This window comes from Triturus cristatus, chromosome 9 (assembly GCF_964204655.1).
Source record: "Triturus cristatus chromosome 9, aTriCri1.1, whole genome shotgun sequence".
In the NCBI taxonomy this organism is placed as follows: Eukaryota; Metazoa; Chordata; class Amphibia; order Caudata; family Salamandridae; genus Triturus; species Triturus cristatus.
The window spans coordinates 387,562,616-387,590,033 of record NC_140592.1 but is presented as its reverse complement, the minus strand read 5'-3'; positions in this window follow the sequence as shown (position 1 = coordinate 387,590,033).

Here is a 27,418-nt window from a genome sequence, read left to right as displayed (position 1 = left end):
AAAAATAAGTGTGTTTAGAGTCACTTTAATGCCTGAAATTGGTCAAAAGAGAAGCTTCTGAATAGGAGAAAAAGTCTGTAATAATGGCAATTTTGGTCACATTGAGACTTTAAAAATTAGTTATTCAACATGAGGCACATTCCAAATGACATTTTGAATCAATTTTTCTACAGTCCAAAAAATCAATTTTCTGATGAAAAACGATGACCCGTGACCTGTCGAAATTTCTCCAGATGGTCAGAAATGGAAATTTTTTAATGTTTAATTTTTTGACTGCTAATGACTATTCCATGTAAATTAGCACTTTTGGAACAAAAATAAGTGTGTTTAGAGTCACTTTAATGCCTGAAATTGGTCAAAATAGAAGCTTCTGAATAGGAGAAAAAGTCTGCAATAATGGCAATTTTGGTCACATTGAGGCTTTAAAAAGTAGTTATTCAACATGAGGCACACTCCAAATGACATTTTGAATCAATTTTTCTACAGTCCAAAAAATCAATTTTCTGATGAAAAACGATGACCCCGTGACCTGTCGAAATTTCTCCAGATGGTCAGAAATGGAAATTTTTCAATGTTTAATTTTTTGACTGCTAATGACTATTCCATGTAAATTATCACTTTTGGAACAAAAATAAGTGTGTTTAGAGTCACTTTAATGCCTGAAATTGGTCAAAAGAGAAGCTTCTGAATAGGAGAAAAAGTCTGTAATAATGGCAATTTTGGTCACATTGAGGCTTTAAAAAGTAGTTATTAAACATGAGGCACACTCCAAATGACATTTCAAATACATTTTTCTACAGTCCAAAAAATCAATTTTCTGATGAAAAACGATGACCCGTGACCTGTCGAAATTTCTCCTGATGGTCAGGATTGGAAATTTTTTAATGTTTAATTTTTTGAGTGTAAATGACTATTCCATGTAAATTATCACTTTTGGAACAAAAATAAGTGTGTTTAGAGTCACTCTAATGCCTGAAATTGGTCGAAATAGAAGCTTCTGAATAGGAGAAAAAGTCTGTAATAATGGCAATTTTGGTAACATTGAGGCTTTAAAAAGAAGTTATTCAACATGAGGCATATTCCAAATGACATTTTGAATCAACTTTTCTACAGTCCAAAAAATCAATTTTCTGATGAAAAACGATGACCCGTGACCTGTAGAATTTTCTCCAGATGGTCAGGATTGGAAATTTTTTATTGTTTAATTTTTTTAGTGTAAATGACTATTCCATGTAAATTATCACTTTTGGAACAAAAATAAGTGTGTTTAGAGTCACTTTAATGCCTGAAATTGGTTGAAATAGAAGCTTCTGAATAGGAGAAAAAGTCTGTAATAATGGCAATTTTGGTCACATTGAGGCTTTAAAAATTAGTTATTCAACATCAGGCACATTCCAAATGACATTTTGAATCAATTTTTCTATAGTCCAAAAAATCAATTTTCTGATGAAAAACGATGACCCGTGACCTGTCGAAAATTCTCCAGATGGTCAGAAATGGAAATTTTTCAATGTTTAATTTTTTGACTGCTAATGACTATTCCATGTAAATTTTTACTTTTGGAACAAAAATAAGTGTGTTTAGAGTCACTTTAATGCCTGAAATTGGTCAAAAGAGAAGCTTCTGAATAGGAAAAAAAGTCTGTAATAATGGCAATTTTGGTCACATTGAGGCTTTAAAAAGTAGTTATTCAACATGAGGCACACTCCAAATGACATTTTAAATAAATTTTTCTACAGTCCAAAAAATCAATTTTCTGATGAAAAACGATGACCCGTGACCTGTCGAAATTTCTCCAGATGGTCAGAAATGGAAATTTTTTAATGTTTAATTTTTGAATTGCTAATGACTATTCCATGTAAATTATCACTTTTGGAACAACAATAAGTGTGTTTAGAGTCACTTTAATGCCTGAAATTGGTCAAAAGAGAAGCTACTGAATAGGAGAAAAAGTCTGTAATAATGGCAATTTTGGTCACATTGAGGCTTTAAAAAGTAGTTATTCAACATGAGGCACATTCCAAATGACATTTTGAATCAATTTTTCTACAGTCCAAAAAATCAATTTTCTGATGAAAAACGATGACCCGTGACCTGTCGAAATTTCTCCAGATGGTCAGAAATGGAAATTTTTTAATGTTTAATTTTTTGACTGCTAATGACTATTCCATGTAAATTAGCACTTTTGGAACAAAAATAAGTGTGTTTAGAGTCACTTTAATGCCTGAAATTGGTCAAAAGAGAAGCTTCTGAATAGGAGAAAAAGTCTGTAATAATGGCAATTTTGGTCACATTGAGGCTTTAAAAAGTAGTTATTCAACATGAGGCACATTCCAAATGACATTTTGAATCAATTTTTCTACAGTCCAAAAAATCTATTTTCTGATGAAAAACGATGACCCGTGACCTGTTGAAATTTCTCCAGATGGTCAGAAATGGAAATTTTTTAATGTTTAATTTTTTGAGTGTAAATGACTATTCCATGTAAATTATCACTTTTGGAACAAAAATAAGTGTGTTTAGAGTCACTTTAATGCCTGAAATTAGTCGAAATAGAAGCTTCTGAATAGGAGAAAAAGTCTGTAATAATGGCAATTTTGGTCACATTGAGGCTTTAAAAAGAAGTTATTCAACTTGAGGCACATTCCAAATGACATTTTGAATCAACTTTTCTACAGTCCAAAAAATCAATTTTCTGATGAAAAACGATGACCCGTGACCTGTAGAATTTTCTCCAGATGGTCAGGATTGGAAATTTTTTATTGTTTAATTTTTTTAGTGTAAATGACTATTCCATGTAAATTATCACTTTTGGAACAAAAATAAGTGTGTTTAGAGTCACTTTAATGCCTGAAATTGGTTGAAATAGAAGCTTCTGAATAGGAGAAAAAGTCTGTAATAATGGCAATTTTGGTCACATTGAGGCTTTAAAAAGTAGTTATTCAACATCAGGCACATTCCAAATGACATTTTGAATCAATTTTTCTATAGTCCAAAAAATCAATTTTCTGATGAAAAACGATGACCCGTGACCTGTCGAAAATTCTCCAGATGGTCAGAAATGGAAATTTTTCAATGTTTAATTTTTTGACTGCTAATGACTATTCCATGTAAATTATCACTTTTGGAACAAAAATAAGTGTGTTTAGAGTCACTTTAATGCCTGAAATTGGTCAAAAGAGAAGCTTCTGAATAGGAGAAAAAGTCTGTAATAATGGCAATTTTGGTCACATTGAGGCTTTAAAAAGTAGTTATTCAACATGAGGCACACTCCAAATGACATTTTAAATAAATTTTTCTACAGTCCAAAAAATCAATTTTCTGATGAAAAACGATGACCCGTGACCTGTCGAAATTTCTCCAGATGGTCAGAAATGGAAATTTTTTAATGTTTAATTTTTGAATTGCTAATGACTATTCCATGTAAATTATCACTTTTGGAACAAAAATAAGTGTGTTTAGAGTCACTTTAATGCCTGAAATTGGTCAAAAGAGAAGCTACTGAAAAGGAGAAAAAGTCTGTAATAATGGCAATTTTGGTCACATTGAGGCTTTAAAAAGTAGTTATTCAACATGAGGCACATTCCAAATGACATTTTGAATCAATTTTTCTACAGTCCAAAAAATCAATTTTCTGATGAAAAACGATGACCCGTGACCTGTCGAAATTTCTCCAAATGGTCAGAAATGGAAATTTTTTAATGTTTAATTTTTTGACTGCTAATGACTATTCCATGTAAATTAGCACTTTTGGAACAAAAATAAGTGTGTTTAGAGTCACTTTAATGCCTGAAATTGGTCAAAAGAGAAGCTTCTGAATAGGAGAAAAAGTCTGTAATAATGGCAATTTTGGTCACATTGAGGCTTTAAAAAGTAGTTATTCAACATGAGGCACATTCCAAATGACATTTTGAATCAATTTTTCTACTGTCCAAAAAATCAATTTTCTGATGAAAAACGATGACCCGTGACCTGTCGAAATTTCTCCAGATGGTCAGGATTGGAAATTTTTAATGTTTAATTTTTTGAGTGTAAATGACTATTCCATGTAAATTATCACTTTTGGAACAAACATAAGTGTGTTTAGAGTCACTTTAATGCCTGAAATTGGTTGAAATAGAAGCTTCTGAATAGGAGAAAAAGTCTGTAATAATGGCAATTTTGGTCACATTGAGGCTTTAAAAAGTAGTTATTCAACATCAGGCACATTCCAAATGACATTTTGAATCAACTTTTCTATAGTCCAAAAAATCAATTTTCTGATGAAAAACGATGACCCGTGACCTGTCAAAAATTCTCCAGATGGTCAGAAATGGAAATTTTTCAATGTTTAATTTTTTGACTGCTAATGACTATTCCATGTAAATTATCACTTTTGGAACAAAAATAAGTGTGTTTAGAGTCACTTTAATGCCTGAAATTGGTCAAAAGAGAAGCTTCTGAATAGGAGAAAAAGTCTGTAATAATGGCAATTTTGGTCACATTGAGGCTTTAAAAAGTAGTTATTCAACATGAGGCACACTCCAAATGACATTTTAAATACATTTTTCTACAGTCCAAAAAATCAATTTTCTGATGAAAAACGATGACCCGTGACCTGTCGAAATTTCTCCAGATGGTCAGAAATGGAAATTTTTTAATGTTTAATTTTTTGAGTGCAAATGACTATTCCATGTAAATTATCACTTTTGGAACAAAAATAAGTGTGTTTAGAGTCACTTTAATGCCTGAAATTGGTCAAAATAGAAGCTTCTGAATAGGAGAAAAAGTCTGCAATAATGGCAATTTTGGTCACATTGAGGCTTTAAAAAGTAGTTATTCAACATGAGGCACATTCCAAATGACATTTTGAATCAACTTTTCTACAGTCCAAAAAATCAATTTTCTGATGAAAAACGATGACCCGTGACCTGTCGAAATTTCTCCAGATGGTTAGAAATAGAAATTTTTTAATGTTTAATTTTTGAATTGCTAATGACTATTCCATGTAAATTATCACTTTTGGAACAAAAGTAAGTGTGTTTAGAGTCACTTTAATGCCTGAAATTGGTCAAAAGAGAAGCTACTGAATAGGAGAAAAAGTCTGTAATAATGGCAATTTTGGTCACATTGAGGCTTTAAAAAGTAGTTATTCAACATGAGGCACATTCCAAATGACATTTTGAATCAATTTTTCTACAGTCCAAAAAATCAATTTTCTGATGAAAAACGATGACCCGTGACCTGTCGAAATTTCTCCAGATGGTCAGAAATGGAAATTTTTTAATGTTTAATTTTTTGACTGCTAATGACTATTCCATGTAAATTAGCACTTTTGGAACAAAAATAAGTGTGTTTAGAGTCACTTTAATGCCTGAAATTGGTCAAAATAGAAGCTTCTGAATAGGAGAAAAAGTCTGTAATAATGGCAATTTTGGTCACATTGAGGCTTTAAAAAGTAGTTATTCAACATGAGGCACATTCCAAATGACATTTTGAATCAACTTTTCTACAGTCCAAAAAATCAATTTTCTGATGAAAAACGATGACCCGTGACCTGTCGAAATTTCTCCAGATGGTCAGGATTGGAAAATTTTTAATGTTTAATTTTTTGAGTGTAAATGACTATTCCATGTAAATTATCACTTTTGGAACAAAAATAAGTGTGTTTAGAGTCACTTTAATGCCTGAAATTGGTCGAAATAGAAGCTTCTGAATAGGAGAAAAAGTCTGTAATAATGGCAATTTTGGTCACATTGAGGCTTTAAAAAGTAGTTATTAAACATGAGGCACATTCCAAATAACATTTAAATACATTTTTCTACAGTCCAAAAAATCAATTTTCTGATGAAAAACGATGACCCGTGACCTGTCGAAATTTCTCCAGATGGTCAGAAATGGAAATTTTTTAATGTTTAATTTTTAGACTGCTAATGACTATTCCATGTAAATTATCACTTTTGGAACAAAAATAAGTGTGTTTAGAGTCACTTTAATGCCTGAAATTGGTCAAAATAGAAGCTTCTGAATAGGAGAAAAAGTCTGTAATATTGGCAATTTTGGTCACATTGAGGCTTTAAAAAGTAGTTATTCAACATCAGGCACATTCCAAATGACATTTTGAATCAATTTTTCTACAGTCCAAAAAATCAATTTTCTGATGAAAAACGATGACCCGTGACCTGTCGAAATTTCTCCAGATGGTCAGAAATGGAAATTTTTTAATGTTTAATTTTTGAATTGCTAATGACTATTCCATGTAAATTATCACTTTTGGAACAAAAATAAGTGTGTTTAGAGTCACTTTAATGCCTGAAATTGGTCAAAAGAGAAGCTTCTGAATAGGAGAAAAAGTCTGTAATAATGGCAATTTTGGTCACATTGAGGCTTTAAAAAGTAGTTATTCAACATGAGGCACATTCCAAATGACATTTTGAATCAATTTTTCTACAGTCCAAAAAATCAATTTTCTGATGAAAAACGATGACCCGTGACCGGTCGAAATTTCTCCAGATGGTCAGAAATGGAAATTTTTTAATGTTTAATTTTTTGACTGCTAATGACTATTCCATGTAAATTAGCACTTTTGGAACAAAAATAAGTGTGTTTAGAGTCACTTTAATGCCTGAAATTGGTCAAAATAGAAGCTTCTGAATAGGAGAAAAAGTCTGCAATAATGGCAATTTTGGTCACATTGAGGCTTTAAAAAGTAGTTATTCAACATGAGGCACATTCCAAATGACATTTTGAATCAATTTTTCTACAGTCCAAAAAATCAATTTTCTGATGAAAAACGATGACCCGTGACCTGTTGAAATTTCTCCAGAGGTCAGAAATGGAAATTTTTTAATGTTTAATTTTTTGAGTGCAAATGACTATTCCATGTAAATTATCACTTTTGGAACAAAAATAAGTGTGTTTAGAGTCACTTTAATGCCTGAAATTGGTCACAATAGAAGCTTCTGAATAGGAGAAAAAGTCTGCAATAATGGCAATTTTGGTCACATTGAGGCTTTAAAAAGTAGTTATTCAACATGAGGCACACTCCAAATGACATTGTAAATACATTTTTCTACAGTCCAAAAAATCAATCTTCTGATGAAAAACGATGACCCGTGACCTGTCGAAATTTCTCCTGATGGTCAGGATTGGAAATTTTTTAATGTTTAATTTTTTGGGATAAATGACTATTCCATGTAAATTATCACTTTTGGAACAAAAATAAGTGTGTTTAGAGTCACTCTAATGCCTGAAATTGGTCGAAATAGAAGCTTCTGAATAGGAGAAAAAGTCTGTAATAATGGCAATTTTGGTCACATTGAGGCTTTAAAAAGAAGTTATTCAACATGAGGCACATTCCAAATGACATTTTGAATCAACTTTTCTACAGTCCAAAAAATCAATTTTCTGATGAAAAACGATGACCCGTGACCTGTAGAAATTTCTCCAGATGGTCAGAAATGGAAATTTTTTAATGTTTAATTTTTTGAGTGCAAATGACTATTCCATGTAAATTATCACTTTTGGAACAAAAATAAGTGTGTTTAGAGTCACTTTAATGCCTGAAATTGGTCACAATAGAAGCTTCTGAATAGGAGAAAAAGTCTGCAATAATGGCAATTTTGGTCACATTGAGGCTTTAAAAAGTAGTTATTCAACATGAGGCACACTCCAAATGACATTGTAAATACATTTTTCTACAGTCCAAAAAATCAATTTTCTGATGAAAAACGATGACCCGTGACCTGTCGAAATTTCTCCTGATGGTCAGGATTGGAAATTTTTTAATGTTTAATTTTTTGAGTGTAAATGACTATTCCATGTAAATTATCACTTTTGGAACAAAAATAAGTGTGTTTAGAGTCACTCTAATGCCTGAAATTGGTCGAAATAGAAGCTTCTGAATAGGAGAAAAAGTCTGTAATAATGGCAATTTTGGTCACATTGAGGCTTTAAAAAGAAGTTATTCAACATGAGGCACATTCCAAATGACATTTTGAATCAACTTTTCTACAGTCCAAAAAATCAATTTTCTGATGAAAAACGATGACCCGGGACCTGTAGAATTTTCTCCAGATGGTCAGGATTGGAAATTTTTTATTGTTTAATTTTTTTAGTGTAAATGACTATTCCATGTAAATTATCACTTTTGGAACAAAAATAAGTGTGTTTAGAGTCACTTTAATGCCTGAAATTGGTTGAAATAGAAGCTTCTGAATAGGAGAAAAAGTCTGTAATAATGGCAATTTTGGTCACATTGAGGCTTTAAAAAGTAGTTATTCAACATCAGGCACATTCCAAATGACATTTTGAATCAATTTTTCTATAGTCCAAAAAATCAATTTTCTGATGAAAAACGATGACCCGTGACCTGTCGAAAATTCTCCAGATGGTCAGAAATGGAAATTTTTCAATGTTTAATTTTTTGACTGCTAATGACTATTCCATGTAAATTATCACTTTTGGAACAAAAATAAGTGTGTTTAGAGTCACTTTAATGCCTGAAATTGGTCAAAAGAGAAGCTTCTGAATAGGAGAAAAAGTCTGTAATAATGGCAATTTTGGTCACATTGAGGCTTTAAAAAGTAGTTATTCAACATGAGGCACACTCCAAATGACATTTTAAATAAATTTTTCTACAGTCCAAAAAATCAATTTTCTGATGAAAAACGATGACCCGTGACCTGTCGAAATTTCTCCAGATGGTCAGAAATGGAAATTTTTTAATGTTTAATTTTTGAATTGCTAATGACTATTCCATGTAAATTATCACTTTTGGAACAAAAATAAGTGTGTTTAGAGTCACTTTAATGCCTGAAATTGGTCAAAAGAGAAGCTACTGAATAGGAGAAAAAGTCTGTAATAATGGCAATTTTGGTCACATTGAGGCTTTAAAAAGTAGTTATTCAACATGAGGCACATTCCAAATGACATTTTGAATCAATTTTTCTAGAGTCCAAAAAATAAATTTTCTGATGAAAAACGATGACCCGTGACCTGTCGAAATTTCTCCAGATGGTCAAAAATGGAAATTTTTTAATGTTTAATTTTTTGACTGCTAATGACTATTCCATGTAAATTAGCACTTTTGGAACAAAAATAAGTGTGTTTAGAGTCACTTTAATGCCTGAAATTGGTCAAAAGAGAAGCTTCTGAATAGGAGAAAAAGTCTGTAATAATGGCAATTTTGGTCACATTGAGACTTTAAAAATTAGTTATTCAACATGAGGCACATTCCAAATGACATTTTGAATCAATTTTTCTACAGTCCAAAAAATCAATTTTCTGATGAAAAACGATGACCCGTGACCTGTCGAAATTTCTCCAGATGGTCAGAAATGGAAATTTTTTAATGTTTAATTTTTTGACTGCTAATGACTATTCCATGTAAATTAGCACTTTTGGAACAAAAATAAGTGTGTTTAGAGTCACTTTAATGCCTGAAATTGGTCAAAATAGAAGCTTCTGAATAGGAGAAAAAGTCTGCAATAATGGCAATTTTGGTCACATTGAGGCTTTAAAAAGTAGTTATTCAACATGAGGCACATTCCAAATGACATTTTGAATCAATTTTTCTACAGTCCAAAAATCAATTTTCTGATGAAAAACGATGACCCCGTGACCTGTCGAAATTTCTCCAGATGGTCAGAAATGGAAATTTTTCAATGTTTAATTTTTTGACTGCTAATGACTATTCCATGTAAATTATCACTTTTGGAACAAAAATAAGTGTGTTTAGAGTCACTTTAATGCCTGAAATTGGTCAAAAGAGAAGCTTCTGAATAGGAGAAAAAGTCTGTAATAATGGCAATTTTGGTCACATTGAGGCTTTAAAAAGTAGTTATTAAACATGAGGCACACTCCAAATGACATTTCAAATACATTTTTCTACAGTCCAAAAAATCAATTTTCTGATGAAAAACGATGACCCGTGACCTGTCGAAATTTCTCCTGATGGTCAGGATTGGAAATTTTTTAATGTTTAATTTTTTGAGTGTAAATGACTATTCCATGTAAATTATCACTTTTGGAACAAAAATAAGTGTGTTTAGAGTCACTCTAATGCCTGAAATTGGTCGAAATAGAAGCTTCTGAATAGGAGAAAAAGTCTGTAATAATGGCAATTTTGGTCACATTGAGGCTTTAAAAAGAAGTTATTCAACATGAGGCATATTCCGAATGACATTTTGAATCAACTTTTCTACAGTCCAAAAAATCAATTTTCTGATGAAAAACGATGACCCGTGACCTGTAGAATTTTCTCCAGATGGTCAGGATTGGAAATTTTTTATTGTTTAATTTTTTTAGTGTAAATGACTATTCCATGTAAATTATCACTTTTGGAACAAAAATAAGTGTGTTTAGAGTCACTTTAATGCCTGAAATTGGTTGAAATAGAAGCTTCTGAATAGGAGAAAAAGTCTGTAATAATGGCAATTTTGGTCACATTGAGGCTTTAAAAATTAGTTATTCAACATCAGGCACATTCCAAATGACATTTTGAATCAATTTTTCTATAGTCCAAAAAATCAATTTTCTGATGAAAAACGATGACCCGTGACCTGTCGAAAATTCTCCAGATGGTCAGAAATGGAAATTTTTCAATGTTTAATTTTTTGACTGCTAATGACTATTCCATGTAAATTTTTACTTTTGGAACAAAAATAAGTGTGTTTAGAGTCACTTTAATGCCTGAAATTGGTCAAAAGAGAAGCTTCTGAATAGGAGAAAAAGTCTGTAATAATGGCAATTTTGGTCACATTGAGGCTTTAAAAAGTAGTTATTCAACATGAGGCACACTCCAAATGACATTTTAAATAAATTTTTCTACAGTCCAAAAAATCAATTTTCTGATGAAAAACGATGACCCGTGACCTGTCGAAATTTCTCCAGATGGTCAGAAATGGAAATTTTTTAATGTTTAATTTTTGAATTGCTAATGACTATTCCATGTAAATTATCACTTTTGGAACAACAATAAGTGTGTTTAGAGTCACTTTAATGCCTGAAATTGGTCAAAAGAGAAGCTACTGAATAGGAGAAAAAGTCTGTAATAATGGCAATTTTGGTCACATTGAGGCTTTAAAAAGTAGTTATTCAACATGAGGCACATTCCAAATGACATTTTGAATCAATTTTTCTACAGTCCAAAAAATCAATTTTCTGATGAAAAACGATGACCCGTGACCTGTCGAAATTTCTCCAGATGGTCAGAAATGGAAATTTTTTAATGTTTAATTTTTTGACTGCTAATGACTATTCCATGTAAATTAGCACTTTTGGAACAAAAATAAGTGTGTTTAGAGTCACTTTAATGCCTGAAATTGGTCAAAAGAGAAGCTTCTGAATAGGAGAAAAAGTCTGTAATAATGGCAATTTTGGTCACATTGAGGCTTTAAAAAGTAGTTATTCAACATGAGGCACATTCCAAATGACATTTTGAATCAATTTTTCTACAGTCCAAAAAATCTATTTTCTGATGAAAAACGATGACCCGTGACCTGTTGAAATTTCTCCAGATGGTCAGAAATGGAAATTTTTTAATGTTTTATTTTTTGAGTGTAAATGACTATTCCATGTAAATTATCACTTTTGGAACAAAAATAAGTGTGTTTAGAGTCACTTTAATGCCTGAAATTAGTCGAAATAGAAGCTTCTGAATAGGAGAAAAAGTCTGTAATAATGGCAATTTTGGTCACATTGAGGCTTTAAAAAGAAGTTATTCAACATGAGGCACATTCCAAATGACATTTTGAATCAACTTTTCTACAGTCCAAAAAATCAATTTTCTGATGAAAAACGATGACCCGTGACCTGTAGAATTTTCTCCAGATGGTCAGGATTGGAAATTTTTTATTGTTTAATTTTTTTAGTGTAAATGACTATTCCATGTAAATTATCACTTTTGGAACAAAAATAAGTGTGTTTAGAGTCACTTTAATGCCTGAAATTGGTTGAAATAGAAGCTTCTGAATAGGAGAAAAAGTCTGTAATAATGGCAATTTTGGTCACATTGAGGCTTTAAAAAGTAGTTATTCAACATCAGGCACATTCCAAATGACATTTTGAATCAATTTTTCTATAGTCCAAAAAATCAATTTTCTGATGAAAAACGATGACCCGTGACCTGTCGAAAATTCTCCAGATGGTCAGAAATGGAAATTTTTCAATGTTTAATTTTTTGACTGCTAATGACTATTCCATGTAAATTATCACTTTTGGAACAAAAATAAGTGTGTTTAGAGTCACTTTAATGCCTGAAATTGGTCAAAAGAGAAGCTTCTGAATAGGAGAAAAAGTCTGTAATAATGGCAATTTTGGTCACATTGAGGCTTTAAAAAGTAGTTATTCAACATGAGGCACACTCCAAATGACATTTTAAATAAATTTTTCTACAGTCCAAAAAATCAATTTTCTGATGAAAAACGATGACCCGTGACCTGTCGAAATTTCTCCAGATGGTCAGAAATGGAAATTTTTTAATGTTTAATTTTTGAATTGCTAATGACTATTCCATGTAAATTATCACATTTGGAACAAAAATAAGTGTGTTTAGAGTCACTTTAATGCCTGAAATTGGTCAAAAGAGAAGCTTCTGAATAGGAGAAAAAGTCTGTAATAATGGCAATTTTGGTCACATTGAGGCTTTAAAAAGTAGTTATTCAACATGAGGCACATTCCAAATGACATTTTGAATCAATTTTTCTACTGTCCAAAAAATCAATTTTCTGATGAAAAACGATGACCCGTGACCTGTCGAAATTTCTCCAGATGGTCAGGATTGGAAATTTTTAATGTTTAATTTTTTGAGTGTAAATGACTATTCCATGTAAATTATCACTTTTGGAACAAACATAAGTGTGTTTAGAGTCACTTTAATGCCTGAAATTGGTTGAAATAGAAGCTTCTGAATAGGAGAAAAAGTCTGTAATAATGGCAATTTTGGTCACATTGAGGCTTTAAAAAGTAGTTATTCAACATCAGGCACATTCCAAATGACATTTTGAATCAACTTTTCTATAGTCCAAAAAATCAATTTTCTGATGAAAAACGATGACCCGTGACCTGTCGAAAATTCTCCAGATGGTCAGAAATGGAAATTTTTCAATGTTTAATTTTTTGACTGCTAATGACTATTCCATGTAAATTATCACTTTTGGAACAAAAATAAGTGTGTTTAGAGTCACTTTAATGCCTGAAATTGGTCAAAAGAGAAGCTTCTGAATAGGAGAAAAAGTCTGTAATAATGGCAATTTTGGTCACATTGAGGCTTTAAAAAGTAGTTATTCAACATGAGGCACACTCCAAATGACATTTTAAATACATTTTTCTACAGTCCAAAAAATCAATTTTCTGATGAAAAACGATGACCCGTGACCTGTCGAAATTTCTCCAGATGGTCAGAAATGGAAATTTTTTAATGTTTAATTTTTTGAGTGCAAATGACTATTCCATGTAAATTATCACTTTTGGAACAAAAATAAGTGTGTTTAGAGTCACTTTAATGCCTGAAATTGGTCACAATAGAAGCTTCTGAATAGGAGAAAAAGTCTGCAATAATGGCAATTTTGGTCACATTGAGGCTTTAAAAAGTAGTTATTCAACATGAGGCACATTCCAAATGACATTTTGAATCAACTTTTCTACAGTCCAAAAAATCAATTTTCTGATGAAAAACGATGACCCGTGACCTGTCGAAATTTCTCCAGATGGTCAGAAATAGAAATTTTTTAATGTTTAATTTTTGAATTGCTAATGACTATTCCATGTAAATTATCACTTTTGGAACAAAAGTAAGTGTGTTTAGAGTCACTTTAATGCCTGAAATTGGTCAAAAGAGAAGCTACTGAATAGGAGAAAAAGTCTGTAATAATGGCAATTTTGGTCACATTGCGGCTTTAAAAAGTAGTTATTCAACATGAGGCACATTCCAAATGACATTTTGAATCAATTTTTCTACAGTCCAAAAAATCAATTTTCTGATGAAAAACGATGACCCGTGACCTGTCGAAATTTCTCCAGATGGTCAGAAATGGAAATTTTGTAATGTTTAATTTTTTGACTGCTAATGACTATTCCATGTAAATTAGCACTTTTGGAACAAAAATAAGTGTGTTTAGAGTCACTTTAATGCCTGAAATTGGTCAAAATAGAAGCTTCTGAATAGGAGAAAAAGTCTGTAATAATGGCAATTTTGGTCACATTGAGGCTTTAAAAAGTAGTTATTCAACATGAGGCACATTCCAAATGACATTTTGAATCAACTTTTCTACAGTCCAAAAAATCAATTTTCTGATGAAAAACGATGACCCGTGACCTGTCGAAATTTCTCCAGATGGTCAGGATTGGAACATTTTTAATGTTTAATTTTTTGAGTGTAAATGACTATTCCATGTAAATTATCACTTTTGGAACAAAAATAAGTGTGTTTAGAGTCACTTTAATGCCTGAAATTGATCGAAATAGAAGCTTCTGAATAGGAGAAAAAGTCTGTAATAATGGCAATTTTGGTCACATTGAGGCTTTAAAAAGTAGTTATTAAACATGAGGCACATTCCAAATGACATTTAAATACATTTTTCTACAGTCCAAAAAATCAATTTTCTGATGAAAAACGATGACCCGTGACCTGTCGAAATTTCTCCAGATGGTCAGAAATGGAAATTTTTTAATGTTTAATTTTTAGACTGCTAATGACTATTCCATGTAAATTATCACTTTTGGAACAAAAATAAGTGTGTTTAGAGTCACTTTAATGCCTGAAATTGGTCAAAATAGAAGCTTCTGAATAGGAGAAAAAGTCTGTAATAATGGCAATTTTGGTCACATTGAGGCTTTAAAAAGTAGTTATTCAACATCAGGCACATTCCAAATGACATTTTGAATCAATTTTTGTACAGTCCAAAAAATCAATTTTCTGATGAAAAACGATGACCCGTGACCTGTCGAAATTTCTCCAGATGGTCAGAAATGGAAATTTTTTAATGTTTAATTTTTGAATTGCTAATGACTATTCCATGTAAATTATCACTTTTGGAACAAAAATAAGTGTGTTTAGAGTCACTTTAATGCCTGAAATTGGTCAAAAGAGAAGCTTCTGAATAGGAGAAAAAGTCTGTAATAATGGCAATTTTGGTCACATTGAGGCTTTAAAAAGTAGTTATTCAACATGAGGCACATTCCAAATGACATTTTGAATCAATTTTTCTACAGTCCAAAAAATCAATTTTCTGATGAAAAACGATGACCCGTGACCTGTCGAAATTTCTCCAGATGGTCAGAAATGGAAATTTTTTAATGTTTAATTTTTTGACTGCTAATGACTATTCCATGTAAATTAGCACTTTTGGAACAAAAATAAGTGTGTTTAGAGTCACTTTAATGCCTGAAATTGGTCAAAATAGAAGCTTCTGAATAGGAGAAAAAGTCTGCAATAATGGCAATTTTGGTCACATTGAGGCTTTAAAAAGTAGTTATTCAACATGAGGCACATTCCAAATGACATTTTGAATCAATTTTTCTACAGTCCAAAAAATCAATTTTCTGATGAAAAACGATGACCCGTGACCTGTCGAAATTTCTCCAGATGGTCAGAAATGGAAATTTTTTAATGTTTAATTTTTTGAGTGCAAATGACTATTCCATGTAAATTATCACTTTTGGAACAAAAATAAGTGTGTTTAGAGTCACTTTAATGCCTGAAATTGGTCACAATAGAAGCTTCTGAATAGGAGAAAAAGTCTGCAATAATGGCAATTTTGGTCACATTGAGGCTTTAAAAAGTAGTTATTCAACATGAGGCACACTCCAAATGACATTGTAAATACATTTTTCTACAGTCCAAAAAATCAATCTTCTGATGAAAAACGATGACCCGTGACCTGTCGAAATTTCTCCTGATGGTCAGGATTGGAAATTTTTTAATGTTTAATTTTTTGAGTGTAAATGACTATTCCATGTAAATTATCACTTTTGGAACAAAAATAAGTGTGTTTAGAGTCACTCTAATGCCTGAAATTGGTCGAAATAGAAGCTTCTGAATAGGAGAAAAAGTCTGTAATAATGGCAATTTTGGTCACATTGAGGCTTTAAAAAGAAGTTATTCAACATGAGGCACATTCCAAATGACATTTTGAATCAACTTTTCTACAGTCCAAAAAATCAATTTTCTGATGAAAAACGATGACCCGTGACCTGTCGAAATTTCTCCTGATGGTCAGGATTGGAAATTTTTTAATGTTTAATTTTTTGAGTGTAAATGACTATTCCATGTAAATTATCACTTTTGGAACAAAAATAAGTGTGTTTAGAGTCACTTTAATGCCTGAAATTGGTCAAAAGAGAAGCTTCTGAATAGGAGAAAAAGTCTGTAATAATGGCAATTTTGGTCACATTGAGGCTTTAAAAAGTAGTTATTCAACATGAGGCACACTCCAAATGACATTTTAAATAAATTTTTCTACAGTCCAAAAAATCAATTTTCTGATGAAAAACGATGACCCGTGACCTGTCGAAATTTCTCCAGATGGTCAGAAATGGAAATTTTTTAATGTTTAATTTTTGAATTGCTAATGACTATTCCATGTAAATTATCACTTTTGGAACAAAAATAAGTGTGTTTAGAGTCACTTTAATGCCTGAAATTGGTCGAAATAGAAGCTTCTGAATAGGAGAAAAAGTCTGTAATAATGGCAATTTTGGTCACATTGAGGCTTTAAAAAGAAGTTATTCAACATGAGGCACATTCCAAATGACATTTTGAATCAACTTTTCTACAGTCCAAAAAATCAATTTTCTGATGAAAAACGATGACCCGTGACCTGTCGAAATTTCTCCTGATGGTCAGGATTGGAAATTTTTTAATGTTTAATTTTTTGAGTGTAAATGACTATTCCATGTAAATTATCACTTTTGGAACAAAAATAAGTGTGTTTAGAGTCACTTTAATGCCTGAAATTGGTCACAATAGAAGCTTCTGAATAGGAGAAAAAGTCTGCAATAATGGCAATTTTGGTCACATTGAGGCTTTAAAAAGTAGTTATTCAACATGAGGCACACTCCAAATGACATTGTAAATACATTTTTCTACAGTCCAAAAAATCAATCTTCTGATGAAAAACGATGACCCGTGACCTGTCGAAATTTCTCCTGATGGTCAGGATTGGAAAATTTTTAATGTTTAATTTTTTGAGTGTAAATGACTATTCCATGTAAATTATCACTTTTGGAACAAAAATAAGTGTGTTTAGAGTCACTTTAATGCCTGAAATTGGTCGAAATAGAAGCTTCTGAATAGGAGAAAAAGTCTGTAATAATGGCAATTTTGGTCACATTGAGGCTTTAAAAAGTAGTTATTAAACATGAGGCACATTCCAAATGACATTTAAATACATTTTTCTACAGTCCAAAAAATCAATTTTCTGATGAAAAACGATGACCCGTGACCTGTCGAAATTTCTCCAGATGGTCAGAAATGGAAATTTTTTAATGTTTAATTTTTAGACTGCTAATGACTATTCCATGTAAATTATCACTTTTGGAACAAAAATAAGTGTGTTTAGAGTCACTTTAATGCCTGAAATTGGTCAAAATAGAAGCTTCTGAATAGGAGAAAAAGTCTGTAATAATGGCAATTTTGGTCACATTGAGGCTTTAAAAAGTAGTTATTCAACATCAGGCACATTCCAAATGACATTTTGAATCAATTTTTCTACAGTCCAAAAAATCAATTTTCTGATGAAAAACGATGACCCGTGACCTGTCGAAATTTCTCCAGATGGTCAGAAATGGAAATTTTTTAATGTTTAATTTTTGAATTGCTAATGACTATTCCATGTAAATTATCACTTTTGGAACAAAAATAAGTGTGTTTAGAGTCACTTTAATGCCTGAAATTGGTCAAAAGAGAAGCTTCTGAATAGGAGAAAAAGTCTGTAATAATGGCAATTTTGGTCACATTGAGGCTTTAAAAAGTAGTTATTCAACATGAGGCACATTCCAAATGACATTTTGAATCAATTTTTCTACAGTCCAAAAAATCAATTTTCTGATGAAAAACTATGACCCGTGACCTGTCGAAATTTCTCCAGATGGTCAGAAATGGAAATTTTTTAATGTTTAATTTTTTGACTGCTAATGACTATTCCATGTAAATTAGCACTTTTGGAACAAAAATAAGTGTGTTTAGAGTCACTTTAATGCCTGAAATTGGTCAAAAGAGAAGCTTCTGAATAGGAGAAAAAGTCTGTAATAATGGCAATTTTGGTCACATTGAGGCTTTAAAAAGTAGTTATTCAACATGAGGCACATTCCAAATGACATTTTGAATCAATTTTTCTACTGTCCAAAAAATCAATTTTCTGATGAAAAACGATGACCCGTGACCTGTCGAAATTTCTCCAGATGGTCAGGATTGGAAATTTTTAATGTTTAATTTTTTGAGTGTAAATGACTATTCCATGTAAATTATCACTTTTGGAACAAACATAAGTGTGTTTAGAGTCACTTTAATGCCTGAAATTGGTTGAAATAGAAGCTTCTGAATAGGAGAAAAAGTCTGTAATAATGGCAATTTTGGTCACATTGAGGCTTTAAAAAGTAGTTATTCAACATCAGGCACATTCCAAATGACATTTTGAATCAACTTTTCTATAGTCCAAAAAATCTATTTTCTGATGAAAAACGATGACCCGTGACCTGTCGAAAATTCTCCAGATGGTCAGAAATGGAAATTTTTTAATGTTTAATTTTTTGACTGCTAATGACTATTCCATGTAAATTATCACTTTTGGAACAAAAATAAGTGTGTTTAGAGTCACTTTAATGCCTGAAATTGGTCAAAAGAGAAGCTTCTGAATAGGAGAAAAAGTCTGTAATAATGGCAATTTTGGTCACATTGAGGCTTTAAAAAGTAGTTATTCAACATGAGGCACACTCCAAATGACATTTTAAATAAATTTTTCTACAGTCCAAAAAATCAATTTTCTGATGAAAAACGATGACCCGTGACCTGTCGAAATTTCTCCAGATGGTCAGAAATGGAAATTTTTTAATGTTTAATTTTTTGAGTGCAAATGACTATTCCATGTAAATTATCACTTTTGGAACAAAAATAAGTGTGTTTAGAGTCACTTTAATGCCTGAAATTGGTCACAATAGAAGCTTCTGAATAGGAGAAAAAGTCTGCAATAATGGCAATTTTGGTCACATTGAGGCTTTAAAAAGTAGTTATTCAACATGAGGCACATTCCAAATGACATTTTGAATCAACTTTTCTACAGTCCAAAAAATCAATTTTCTGATGAAAAACGATGACCCGTGACCTGTCGAAATTTCTCCAGATGGTCAGAAATAGAAATTTTTTAATGTTTAATTTTTGAATTGCTAATGACTATTCCATGTAAATTATCACTTTTGGAACAAAAGTAAGTGTGTTTAGAGTCACTTTAATGCCTGAAATTGGTCAAAAGAGAAGCTACTGAATAGGAGAAAAAGTCTGTAATAATGGCAATTTTGGTCACATTGAGCCTTTAAAAAGTAGTTATTCAACATGAGGCACATTCCAAATGACATTGTAAATACATTTTTCTACAGTCCAAAAAATCAATCTTCTGATGAAAAACGATGACCCGTGACCTGTCGAAATTTCTCCTGATGGTCAGGATTGGAAATTTTTTAATGTTTAATTTTTTGAGTGTAAATGACTATTCCATGTAAATTATCACTTTTGGAACAAAAATAAGTGTGTTTAGAGTCACTCTAATGCCTGAAATTGGTCGAAATAGAAGCTTCTGAATAGGAGAAAAAGTCTGTAATAATGGCAATTTTGGTCACATTGAGGCTTTAAAAAGAAGTTATTCAACATGAGGCACATTCCAAATGACATTTTGAATCAACTTTTCTACAGTCCAAAAAATCAATTTTCTGATGAAAAACGATGACCCGTGACCTGTAGAAATTCCTCCAGATGGTCAGAAATGGAAATTTTTTAATGTTTAATTTTTTGAGTGCAAATGACTATTCCATGTAAATTATCACTTTTGGAACAAAAATAAGTGTGTTTAGAGTCACTTTAATGCCTGAAATTGGTCACAATAGAAGCTTCTGAATAGGAGAAAAAGTCTGCAATAATGGCAATTTTGGTCACATTGAGGCTTTAAAAAGTAGTTATTCAACATGAGGCACACTCCAAATGACATTGTAAATACATTTTTCTACAGTCCAAAAAATCAATTTTCTGATGAAAAATGATGACCCGTGACCTGTCGAAATTTCTCCTGATGGTCAGGATTGGAAATTTTTTAATGTTTAATTTTTTGAGTGTAAATGACTATTCCATGTAAATTATCACTTTTGGAACAAAAATACGTGTGTTTAGAGTCACTCTAATGCCTGAAATTGGTCGAAATAGAAGCTTCTGAATAGGAGAAAAAGTCTGTAATAATGGCAATTTTGGTCACATTGAGGCTTTAAAAAGTAGTTATTCAACATGAGGCACATTCCAAATGACATTTTGAATCAATTTTTCTACAGTCCAAAAAATCAATTTTCTGATGAAAAACGATGACCCGTGACCTGTCGAAATTTCTCCAGATGGTCAGAAATGGAAATTTTTTAATGTTTAATTTTTTGACTGCTAATGACTATTCCATGTAAATTAGCACTTTTGGAACAAAAATAAGTGTGTTTAGAGTCACTTTAATGCCTGAAATTGGTCAAAAGAGAAGCTTCTGAATAGGAGAAAAAGTCTGTAATAATGGCAATTTTGGTCACATTGAGGCTTTAAAAAGTAGTTATTCAACATGAGGCACATTCCAAATGACATTTTGAATCAATTTTTCTACAGTCCAAAAAATCTATTTTCTGATGAAAAACGATGACCCGTGACCTGTTGAAATTTCTCCAGATGGTCAGAAATGGAAATTTTTTAATGTTTAATTTTTTGAGTGTAAATGACTATTCCATGTAAATTATCACTTTTGGAACAAAAATAAGTGTGTTTAGAGTCACTTTAATGCCTGAAATTAGTCGAAATAGAAGCTTCTGAATAGGAGAAAAAGTCTGTAATAATGGCAATTTTGGTCACATTGAGGCTTTAAAAAGAAGTTATTCAACATGAGGCACATTCCAAATGACATTTTGAATCAACTTTTCTACAGTCCAAAAAATCAATTTTCTGATGAAAAACGATGACCCGTGACCTGTAGAATTTTCTCCAGATGGTCAGGATTGGAAATTTTTTATTGTTTAATTTTTTTAGTGTAAATGACTATTCCATGTAAATTATCACTTTTGGAACAAAAATAAGTGTGTTTAGAGTCACTTTAATGCCTGAAATTGGTTGAAATAGAAGCTTCTGAATAGGAGAAAAAGTCTGTAATAATGGCAATTTTGGTCACATTGAGGCTTTAAAAAGTAGTTATTCAACATCAGGCACATTCCAAATGACATTTTGAATCAATTTTTCTATAGTCCAAAAAATCAATTTTCTGATGAAAAACGATGACCCGTGACCTGTCGAAATTTCTCCAGATGGTCAGAAATGGAAATTTTTTAATGTTTAATTTTTGAATTGCTAATGACTATTCCATGTAAATTATCACTTTTGGAACAAAAATAAGTGTGTTTAGAGTCACTTTAATGCCTGAAATTGGTCAAAAGAGAAGCTTCTGAATAGGAGAAAAAGTCTGTAATAATGGCAATTTTGGTCACATTGAGGCTTTAAAAATAGTTATTCAACATGAGGCACACTCCAAATGACATTTTAAATACATTTTTCTACAGTCCAAAAAATCAATTTTCTGATGAAAAACGATGACCCGTGACCTGTCGAAATTTCTCCAGATGGTCAGAAATGGAAATTTTTTAATGTTTAATTTTTGAATTGCTAATGACTATTCCATGTAAATTATCACTTTTGGAACAAAAGTAAGTGTGTTTAGAGTCACTTTAATGCCTGAAATTGGTCAAAAGAGAAGCTACTGAATAGGAGAAAAAGTCTGTAATAATGGCAATTTTGGTCACATTGAGCCTTTAAAAAGTAGTTATTCAACATGAGGCACATTCCAAATGACATTGTAAATACATTTTTCTACAGTCCAAAAAATCAATCTTCTGATGAAAAACGATGACCCGTGACCTGTCGAAATTTCTCCTGATGGTCAGGATTGGAAATTTTTTAATGTTTAATTTTTTGAGTGTAAATGACTATTCCATGTAAATTATCACTTTTGGAACAAAAATAAGTGTGTTTAGAGTCACTCTAATGCCTGAAATTGGTCGAAATAGAAGCTTCTGAATAGGAGAAAAAGTCTGTAATAATGGCAATTTTGGTCACATTGAGGCTTTAAAAAGAAGTTATTCAACATGAGGCACATTCCAAATGACATTTTGAATCAACTTTTCTACAGTCCAAAAAATCAATTTTCTGATGAAAAACGATGACCCGTGACCTGTAGAAATTTCTCCAGATGGTCAGAAATGGAAATTTTTTAATGTTTAATTTTTTGAGTGCAAATGACTATTCCATGTAAATTATCACTTTTGGAACAAAAATAAGTGTGTTTAGAGTCACTTTAATGCCTGAAATTGGTCACAATAGAAGCTTCTGAATAGGAGAAAAAGTCTGCAATAATGGCAATTTTGGTCACATTGAGGCTTTAAAAAGTAGTTATTCAACATGAGGCACACTCCAAATGACATTGTAAATACATTTTTCTACAGTCCAAAAAATCAATTTTCTGATGAAAAATGATGACCCGTGACCTGTCGAAATTTCTCCTGATGGTCAGGATTGGAAATTTTTTAATGTTTAATTTTTTGAGTGTAAATGACTATTCCATGTAAATTATCACTTTTGGAACAAAAATACGTGTGTTTAGAGTCACTCTAATGCCTGAAATTGGTCGAAATAGAAGCTTCTGAATAGGAGAAAAAGTCTGTAATAATGGCAATTTTGGTCACATTGAGGCTTTAAAAAGTAGTTATTCAACATGAGGCACATTCCAAATGACATTTTGAATCAATTTTTCTACAGTCCAAAAAATCAATTTTCTGATGAAAAACGATGACCCGTGACCTGTCGAAATTTCTCCAGATGGTCAGAAATGGAAATTTTTTAATGTTTAATTTTTTGACTGCTAATGACTATTCCATGTAAATTATCACTTTTGGAACAAAAGTAAGTGTGTTTAGAGTCACTTTAATGCCTGAAATTGGTCAAAAGAGAAGCTACTGAATAGGAGAAAAAGTCTGTAATAATGGCAATTTTGGTCACATTGCGGCTTTAAAAAGTAGTTATTCAACATGAGGCACACTCCAAATGACATTTTAAATAAATTTTTCTACAGTCCAAAAAATCAATTTTCTGATGAAAAACGATGACCCGTGACCTGTCGAAATTTCTCCAGATGGTCAGAAATGGAAATTTTTTAATGTTTAATTTTTGAATTGCTAATGACTATTCCATGTAAATTATCACTTTTGGAACAAAAATAAGTGTGTTTAGAGTCACTTTAATGCCTGAAATTGGTCAAAAGATAAGCTACTGAATAGGAGAAAAAGTCTGTAATAATGGCAATTTTGGTCACATTGAGGCTTTAAAAAGTAGTTATTCAACATGAGGCACATTCCAAATGACATTTTGAATCAATTTTTCTACAGTCCAAAAAATCAATTTTCTGATGAAAAACGATGACCCGTGACCTGTCGAAATTTCTCCAAATGGTCAGAAATGGAAATTTTTTAATGTTTAATTTTTTGACTGCTAATGACTATTCCATGTAAATTAGCACTTTTGGAACAAAAATAAGTGTGTTTAGAGTCACTTTAATGCCTGAAATTGGTCAAAAGAGAAGCTTCTGAATAGGAGAAAAAGTCTGTAATAATGGCAATTTTGGTCACATTGAGGCTTTAAAAAGTAGTTATTCAACATGAGGCACATTCCAAATGACATTTTGAATCAATTTTTCTACTGTCCAAAAAATCAATTTTCTGATGAAAAACGATGACCCGTGACCTGTCGAAATTTCTCCAGATGGTCAGGATTGGAAATTTTTAATGTTTAATTTTTTGAGTGTAAATGACTATTCCATGTAAATTATCACTTTTGGAACAAAAATAAGTGTGTTTAGAGTCACTTTAATGCCTGAAATTGGTCAAAATAGAAGCTTCTGAATAGGAGAAAAAGTCTGTAATAATGGCAATTTTGGTCACATTGAGGCTTTAAAAAGTAGTTATTCAACATCAGGCACATTCCAAATGACATTTTGAATCAATTTTTCTACAGTCCAAAAAATCAATTTTCTGATGAAAAACGATGACCCGTGACCTGTCGAAATTTCTCCAGATGGTCAGAAATGGAAATTTTTTAATGTTTCATTTTTGAATTGCTAATGACTATTCCATGTAAATTATCACTTTTGGAACAAAAATAAGTGTGTTTAGAGTCACTTTAATGCCTGAAATTGGTCAAAAGAGAAGCTTCTGAATAGGAGAAAAAGTCTGTAATAATGGCAATTTTGGTCACATTGAGGCTTTAAAAAGTAGTTATTCAACATGAGGCACATTCCAAATGACATTTTGAATCAATTTTTCTACAGTCCAAAAAATCAATTTTCTGATGAAAAACGATGACCCGTGACCTGTCGAAATTTCTCCAGATGGTCAGAAATGGAAATTTTTTAATGTTTAATTTTTTGACTGCTAATGACTATTCCATGTAAATTAGCACTTTTGGAACAAAAATAACTGTGTTTAGAGTCACTTTAATGCCTGAAATTGGTCAAAATAGAAGCTTCTGAATAGGAGAAAAAGTCTGCAATAATGGCAATTTTGGTCACATTGAGGCTTTAAAAAGTAGTTATTCAACATGAGGCACATTCCAAATGACATTTTGAATCAATTTTTCTACAGTCCAAAAAATCAATTTTCTGATGAAAAACGATGACCCGTGACCTGTCGAAATTTCTCCAGATGGTCAGAAATGGAAATTTTTTAATGTTTAATTTTTTGAGTGCAAATGACTATTCCATGTAAATTATCACTTTTGGAACAAAAATAAGTGTGTTTAGAGTCACTTTAATGCCTGAAATTGGTCACAATAGAAGCTTCTGAATAGGAGAAAAAGTCTGCAATAATGGCAATTTTGGTCACATTGAGGCTTTAAAAAGTAGTTATTCAACATGAGGCACACTCCAAATGACATTGTAAATACATTTTTCTACAGTCCAAAAAATCAATCTTCTGATGAAAAACGATGACCCGTGACCTGTCGAAATTTCTCCTGATGGTCAGGATTGGAAATTTTTTAATGTTTAATTTTTTGAGTGTAAATGACTATTCCATGTAAATTATCACTTTTGGAACAAAAATAAGTGTGTTTAGAGTCACTCTAATGCCTGAAATTGGTCGAAATAGAAGCTTCTGAATAGGAGAAAAAGTCTGTAATAATGGCAATTTTGGTCACATTGAGGCTTTAAAAAGAAGTTATTCAACATGAGGCACATTCCAAATGACATTTTGAATCAACTTTTCTACAGTCCAAAAAATCAATTTTCTGATGAAAAACGATGACCCGTGACCTGTAGAAATTTCTCCAGATGGTCAGAAATGGAAATTTTTTAATGTTTAATTTTTTGAGTGCAAATGACTATTCCACGTAAATTATCACTTTTGGAACAAAAATAAGTGTGTTTAGAGTCACTTTAATGCCTGAAATTGGTCAAAAGAGAAGCTTCTGAATAGGAGAAAAAGTCTGTAATAATGGCAATTTTGGTCACATTGAGGCTTTAAAAAGTAGTTATTCAACATGAGGCACACTCCAAATGACATTTTAAATACATTTTTCTACAGTCCAAAAAATCAATTTTCTGATGAAAAACGATGACCCGTGACCTGTCGAAATTTCTCCAGATGGTCAGAAATGGAAATGTTTTAATGTTTAATTTTTTGAGTGCAAATGACTATTCCATGTAAATTATCACTTTTGGAACAAAAATAAGTGTGTTTAGAGTCACTTTAATGCCTGAAATTGGTCACAATAGAAGCTTCTGAATAGGAGAAAAAGTCTGCAATAATGGCAATTTTGGTCACATTGAGGCTTTAAAAAGTAGTTATTCAACATGAGGCACATTCCAAATGACATTTTGAATCAACTTTTCTACAGTCCAAAAAATCAATTTTCTGATGAAAAACGATGACCCGTGACCTGTCGAAATTTCTCCAGATGGTCAGAAATAGAAATTTTTTAATGTTTAATTTTTGAATTGCTAATGACTATTCCATGTAAATTATCACTTTTGGAACAAAAGTAAGTGTGTTTAGAGTCACTTTAATGCCTGAAATTGGTCAAAAGAGAAGCTACTGAATAGGAGAAAAAGTCTGTAATAATGGCAATTTTGGTCACATTGCGGCTTTAAAAAGTAGTTATTCAACATGAGGCACATTCCAAATGACATTTTGAATCAATTTTTCTACAGTCCAAAAAATCAATTTTCTGATGAAAAACGATGACCCGTGACCTGTCGAAATTTCTCCAGATGGTCAGAAATGGAAATTTTTTAATGTTTAATTTTTTGACTGCTAATGACTATTCCATGTAAATTAGCACTTTTGGAACAAAAATAAGTGTGTTTAGAGTCACTTTAATGCCTGAAATTGGTCAAAATAGAAGCTTCTGAATAGGAGAAAAAGTCTGTAATAATGGCAATTTTGGTCACATTGAGGCTTTAAAAAGTAGTTATTCAACATGAGGCACATTCCAAATGACATTTTGAATCAACTTTTCTACAGTCCAAAAAATCAATTTTCTGATGAAAAACGATGACCCGTGACCTGTCGAAATTTCTCCAGATGGTCAGGATTGGAAAATTTTTAATGTTTAATTTTTTGAGTGTAAATGACTATTCCATGTAAATTATCACTTTTGGAACAAAAATAAGTGTGTTTAGAGTCACTTTAATGCCTGAAATTGATCGAAATAGAAGCTTCTGAATAGGAGAAAAAGTCTGTAATAATGGCAATTTTGGTCACATTGAGGCTTTAAAAAGTAGTTATTAAACATGAGGCACATTCCAAATGACATTTAAATACATTTTTCTACAGTCCAAAAAATCAATTTTCTGATGAAAAACGATGACCCGTGACCTGTCGAAATTTCTCCAGATGGTCAGAAATGGAAATTTTTTAATGTTTAATTTTTAGACTGCTAATGACTATTCCATGTAAATTATCACTTTTGGAACAAAAATAAGTGTGTTTAGAGTCACTTTAATGCCTGAAATTGGTCAAAATAGAAGCTTCTGAATAGGAGAAAAAGTCTGTAATAATGGCAATTTTGGTCACATTGAGGCTTTAAAAAGTAGTTATTCAACATCAGGCACATTCCAAATGACATTTTGAATCAATTTTTGTACAGTCCAAAAAATCAATTTTCTGATGA